Here is a 7,184-nt window from a genome sequence, read left to right as displayed (position 1 = left end):
AAGCGCCGACTACATAGGAAGGATCGCCATGTGGAGTGCACTTTTGGGAGCCTTTGATATTAAATATATGCCTAGGTCCTCTGTCAAGGGTCAAGTCCTCGCAGACTTAGTCGCAGAATTCATTGAACCCTCTGTAGAAACAATAATCGAAAAGAAAGACATGGATGGAAAATCAGTTGACACAATCTCAGCACGGGAGACCTTGCACTAGAAGGTCTACGTGGATGGCGCGGCCAACCAAAGAGGATCTGGAATTGGGCTAGTTTTCATATCGCCTGAAGGTATTGCCATTGAGAAATCACTAAGACTCGGGTTCTCGGCTACGAACAACGAGGCCGAGTACGAAGCCTTACCTCAAGGGATGACGATGGTTCAAAAATTGGGCGGAAGGGCAATGGAAGCGTTCTCGGACTCCAAATTGGTCGTTGGCCAAGTGATGGGTGAGTTAGAAGCTAGAGATGTTAGAATGCAAGAGTATCTCGGACGAGCCAAACGCCTGCAGTCGGGTTTTGAATCCTTCAATCTGACACACGTTTCCAGAAGTGGGAACACCCATGCAGATTCGCTGGCCACTCTTGCCACGTCCTCGGCGCATGATCTACCGCGAATAATCCTTGTTGAGGATCTAGTCCAAGCGAGTTCAATTAGAAGAGACCCAGCTTAGGTCCATCAGGTTAGAAAGAGTCCCAGCTGGATGGATCCTATAATGAACTTCCTCAAAGACGATACATTACTAGGGGGAAAACTGGAAGCCGAGAAGATACGAAGGAATGCTCCTCGGTTTTGGTTGTCGGAAGACCACAAGCTATACCGGCGTTCCTATTCTGGGCCGTACCTATTGTGTATACACCCAGAGGGATCCGAGTCCCTGCTTGAGGAGCTACATGAGGGAATTTGTAGGAGTCACACAGGAGGAGGATCGCTGGCGCACAGGGCATTCACCCAGGGATACTAGTGGCCGAATATGCAGAGGGATGCCCAAGAATATACGAAGAAGTATGATCAATACCAGAGATTCGCCCCAAATATCCACAAACCTGGAGGAGTCCTTAATCCCCTCTCCAGCCCTTGGCCGTTTGCTCAATGGGGTCTTGATATTGTCGGTCCTTTCCCTAAAGCAGCAGGGAATAAGCAATACATAATAGTCGGCACCGACTATTTCACCAAATGGGTAGAGGTTGAACCTTTGGCCAACATCAGGGACGTGGATGCCAAGAAATTCATTTGGAAAAACATTATTACACGCTTCGGGACTCCTCACACCCTCATCTTGGACAACGGTCTTCAATTTGAAAACATAAAATTAGTAAAAAAAAAAAAATAGTTTCCAAACATACCTTAAGATTTTAATAAGTTGTACATAAAAACTAAAAGCTGAGCTTATAAGCTGATGCCAAATATAAAATGTCACTGTACTATTCGCTTTTTCTCAATTTTTTTATGGGATAATAAAAATGATAGTTGATTATAAAATAAAAATAAAAATAACAGTTGATTAAATTTATGTTAGATATTCCAACATTTGTTTTTAAATCTCGGCTTAAGTTTGTTAAACTTTAATACATATTTTATTTTTGTAGAATGTACTATGAATTAAGCTATAAAATACTTAATTTATATTTTGAATTGTGTTTATACACTTTATAATACAGTTGTTAATTAGATTTATAATAAATAAACATTGTTAAAACAAACAAACATCAATATCATATCAATATCATGTATAGCGGAATAGTAAATAAGACAAGATATGATGACCCGAGAAAACCAATGAAACAAACTAGTTTCACTTTGATTTACAATTTTCTTTTAATGTATTTTTTTTTTAATTTACAATCAAATCTATATATTTCAAAGTTTTTATTTTTATTTTTCTTTATATTGTTCTCTATTATGTGGTGGTGGTTATATATATCTTTTTTTAAGTACAGATAATTTGTTGATTTTTTTTTTTTTTGGGTAAAGAGAACGTTCTAGATATACAAGTACATACACACACTCTCTCAGTCTCTCTCTCTCACTTCATTGTTTTTTGGTCTTTATTTTGTGGGGGTATGCCTTTGGCTTTAGTTCATACTTTTGAGAGAAGAGAATATAATGGTAGAATTTGAGTTTGAGACCCGTGATATTGTATTGGGGGGCGCAGGTGGATGACAAGTACCAGTACTCGGTGGAGAACAAAGACAATAAGGTTCAGGGGTGGATATGCGAAGATGACCCAGCCGTGGGATTCTGGATGATCACACCCAGCAATGAGTTTCGTACATCGGGTCCCAACAAGCAAGACCTCACTTCCCATGTGGGCCCCACTAACCTCAATGTAAGTCAAGTCCGCTTGATCCCATCCCATCTAAAATGGCAAAATCTTCACTGGCCAGTTGCCAACCACATAGGACTGTTTTTCTTCTAAATAATAATAATAATAATGAAGGAAAATGTAACAGTAGAGTTTGATTACATCTTACCAACTTTATTTAATATTTTTTTTATAATTAATGTGAATTTTACAAGTTCACAATTAAATTACATTTTTTTTTTGTATCTTTTATAATTGTAAAATTTTCAAAAAATCAAAAATTAGTAATTATGTCATTTTTATAATATAAAATTATGCATAAATATTACGTTTATAAATTGAATAGTAAATAATATTTGATTTATAAGAAATTTAACATGTATTTTAAGAATAGAAAAAAAAAATTGTAATTCAACAATTAGAATTTTAAAATATGCATCCATGTTAGTTTTTTAGAGGTAGTTGTAGTTATTAGCTTCAAACTAGTTTGAGCAAAACTTTGTCCAAAATGATATGAGTATTATATGTCTTATTTTCTCCATAAATATATAATATAAATCAATTAAAAAAAATGTTTGCTATGATGATTCATCACTAGAAAACTAGCTTCTTAAGCCGTGTTATGCTCCACAAATTAAGGGCATTCAACATATTTGTCTTATTATAGAATATTCATAATTCTAGTTTGTTGGTGCAATGTCCAGATGTTCGTTAGTACTCACTATGCTGGGAAGGAAGTAGGGATGAAATTTGCAGAGGGTGAGCCATGGAAAAAGGTTTTTGGTCCTTCATTTATATATCTTAACAAGGTTTCCAAAGGAGAAGATCCCCTTGAGCTTTGGTCAGATGCTAAATTGAAGGTATTATTATTAAGTTAAGGTGTTAAATTTTCTTTGAACTTTAAAATATTAATTAACTAACTCAAGTAACTTTTCAGTATTAATTAATTAAGTGGTATTAGTCAAGAGTTTTGTAATTTAACTGATATATTTTAGTGTTTCCAATGGATACATCAATGATTAAAATCCCCCCACAACCAATTATCTAATTATAAAAAAAATAATGATACTTAATCATGGTTTTAAAAACCAAACCGGTTACTGAACCGTTTTTTTCAAAATTCTCAATTCTACCCTGGTTTTTGATCGGTTTTCACTGGTTTTAGTGGTTTTTATCGAACCAGATCGGCTCTCGGTTCCTGATTGAACCGATCGGACCGGTTGGTTCGATTTTTAAAACTATGTACTTAATATTTGTTCTAGAAGGGAGTATTATGTGGAATTTATTATTATTTAAGAGGAATCAAACCTAAGTTAAGAGTACTCAAAAAATTTACAACTAACTCTTACTCGTTTTTATTTTTTTCAGATGCTAAATGAAGTCAATAGCTGGCCATACAATTTCATCCAATCGAAAGATTATCCTACTTCTCATCAACGTGGAAGTGTTGCAGGTCAATTGCTAGTTCGTGACAGGTATTTCCCTTGGCAATTACATGATTTGATCTAAAAATTAATCCTCCAATAATATTGCATAGATAAGATGAGTTTCCTTAAATGGGTCCAGTTAATGGATGTTTATTTATTAATAGATTATTTTGGAAAACTTTTAATACCACTTATTTATAAGAAATTAAAAAAAAAAAAAAAACTTTCATAAAAAATTAGTTGTTTTTTGTCCTTTTTCCTTAAAATGTTTCTAAAACTATTTCCTAAATCAATGCCTTTAGGCCATCGTTAAAGTTTCCCTAATTAAATCAATATTTAGGTACATTAACGAGAGACTAATGTGGGCACAATTAGCTTATATTAATTGGTTTGGCCGCTCCTGGAGAGAAGGGATCTTGGCAAAGAGAAAGCAAGGTACATAATTTCTCTAGTACATAATTTTCTCTTTGGATTAGGAAAGGTAACCAACCACTAATTTTAACTGTAAACTTTGTTTCTTGTTATTTTCTTTTAGGGTTATCAATTTTGGACCCAAGCCGACAAGGAGGGCTATTTCGAAATTAAAAATGTCCATCCTGGGAACTATAATTTATATGCATGGGTCCCTGGCTTCATAGGGGATTACAAAGCTGCTACCACGATTTCTATTATGGCAGGTAAATTAAGCATATACATTATGCACAAGCATGTTAAGAGTATTAGTCAAATGATTAAATTTATCATTTCTTAACAATATAACTTTTTTGGATGGTTGGTTATTTCTCATGGTATTAAAATTAAACTGTCTCCACTCTACTTAAAAATATTCTCACATGTTGGTTTCCAGTAATTAAGTACAAGTTTAGGTTGATATGCGAAGGAGAATGTTAGAATATCAATTAAATAATTAAATTCACTATTTCTTAAGAGTTTAAACTTTTGGAACAATCGATAATTTATTATATCAAACCGGAGCTGTGAACCCAAGAGATGAGTCTACTATAGCTTCATTGATGTCCAATATTGCAGGTGGGAAAGTACAATTGGGAACCGTTAGATATGGGCCTCCAAGACAAGGTCCTACCCTGTGGGAAATTGGCATCCCTGACCGCACCGCGGCTAAGTTCTATGTACCAAACCCATATGCAACACTCCTGAACAGTGTGTACACCACCACAACATCTAACAAGTAAGTCAAAACCAACATTCAAACATTTCTATTGCAATCTTAACAAAATTTCATTGCTTACTTATAGTTAATTAATTAATTAATTAATTTATTTATTTTTTACTTACAGTTTCAGGCAATATGGCTTGTGGGAAAGGTATTCAGATATGTACCGTAATCAGGATTTTATCTACACTGTAAATGTCAGTGATTATAGTAAAGATTGGTTCTTCGCTCATGTTAACAGGTATATATAATTGTTGGTTTCCTTTTTTTTTTTTTTTTCACATTTCTTTATATGTTTCCAGTATTTCAATTTTTTTTAAGTCATTGTTCTAATATTGCATTTCAGGCGTACAAATAATCGGACATACGAAGCAACTACGTGGCAGATTCATTTTGAACTTGAAACTGTGTACAACAATGGAAACTACACACTCCGGTTGGCCTTGGCTTCAGCCACTAATTAACGCTGAATTGCAGGTTTCAAACTTATATTTTATTTATTCTATACATTTTTTTTTTGTTATTATTAATATTATTGGTTAATATCTAAAGTATCTAATTTACAATTAAGAATTTCGCTTACATAAAGAATAGTAGTACTCATTACTCACAAAACAAGCATGCACATAGCAAAGGTGCTACTATTTCTCATAATTGGAATTTAAAATTTTAAATGATATAATAGTTTGAATTACAACATTTATTCTAAACATAAAATGTATCCATTTCAAATGAAAATAATCATCTTCTACTATTCAAAGCCGCCCTTTTTTTTTTCCTGTTGATTTTTTGCTTATAGTGTTATTTTGTGACTGGATTACAAGGTTTGGTTCAACGATGCCACAGCCTATCCTCCTCACTTTTCAACAGGGGTTATAGGCGGGGACAACGCCATCACGAGGCATGGAATTCATGGGCTATATTGGTTGTACAACATTGATGTAGCAAGCAATCTACTCCAAGAAGGAAAGAACATAATATTTCTCAGACAGTCAAGGAGCACGAGTCAATTTCAAGGAGTCATGTATGACTACCTTCGTCAAGAAAGGCTTCCTGAAAATTGATCGTGTAGAAGATGTCACATATTGATTTCTCTCTAGGAAAAATACCTTGATGCATATACAAGTACCATGTAGAAAAGTAGCCATGAGTAGTATAGTATATAAAGCCTTTAGGCAGAGAATCAACCACGACAATTTAGTTCAAAAGGGAAATGAAATTTTGTTGTTATTACCAAACCCACCTCATTCAGATATGTTCCTTCTTGTATGTCATTGAAACCCCAACTCCCTTACAAATCTCTAGGAGATTATTGTAACAATATCAACGAGGAGATTATTGTAACCTGTTGTACAACATTGCTCAAAATAATGCAAATAATAAACTTGATTCTTTATATACAAGCATTATATAGTTTACACTAAACGGTAATTCAAATAATTAAACTACACCTAAGACTACATAAAGCCGACATTAAATAACCATCATGGGCTTGAAAGCCCAGAGGAACAGAAGCCCGAAACAAATTGGCCCGACCTAAATGCGCGCCCCCCAAGGCCCAAACATGAGGTCCGTTTCCTATATTTTAGTTAATTATATTTCGAGTTTATCTTTGAACTTTTTTTTTTTTCTTTTCTTCAATTTAACTCTTAATCCTTAGGGGTTTTCACAATAACCACTTTTTGACTTTAATGGCGGCATCAATCTAATCAAAATCGCTATCCTTATCCTTTTTTTTTTTTTTTTTTTTTTTTTTTTTTTTTTTTTTTTTTTTAAATTATCCGTAAGTCAATTACTCATCGGGTTCTCTAATCATGAGTGGCATGGTAGAAATTTAACCAAATGGGAAGTCCATTTTGCTGCAAGGTTACAATGAAGTCATGGATTTCAATTTTTACAATAATAAAATCAAAGAAAGTTCAAATTTTATTGAAAAATGTCATCGATGTCATTAAAAACAAATTTAGAGGCTTTCATTATAGAATTCATTCATCTAAGAGAAAATTACAACAACAATAAAATGCATAACAAACAAACAAACAAACAAAGACAAAACAAAACAACTCCAACTACATGGAAAATGACTGCTTCTCTAACTTTGATTTAGGAGATTAACTTAGGACATTGGAAGATGTTGGGTACATATATGATCATATCCATCACCTAACATCTTTTTTTTGAGAACCCATCACCTAACATCTAATAGCCAATAGTAAATTACTCATATGACATCGACTATCAAATCCATTAATTACCTGCATTAATATTTCAACCCTAAAAATTGGTC

At 33.8% G+C, this 7,184-nt stretch overlaps 1 pseudogene; it reads left to right on the top strand.

Moving 5' to 3' along the window:
- The first annotated feature begins 770 nt into the window (after positions 1–770).
- Positions 771–6,205, top strand: LOC115950222 (annotated as a pseudogene).
- The last annotated feature ends 979 nt before the right edge of the window (positions 6,206–7,184 follow it).

The sequence above is a fragment of the Quercus lobata genome, chromosome 6 (assembly GCF_001633185.2).
Source record: "Quercus lobata isolate SW786 chromosome 6, ValleyOak3.0 Primary Assembly, whole genome shotgun sequence".
Taxonomy (NCBI): Eukaryota; Viridiplantae; Streptophyta; class Magnoliopsida; order Fagales; family Fagaceae; genus Quercus; species Quercus lobata.
Note: the sequence above shows the minus strand (reverse complement) of the source record. Positions and strands in the feature narration are given on the sequence as shown.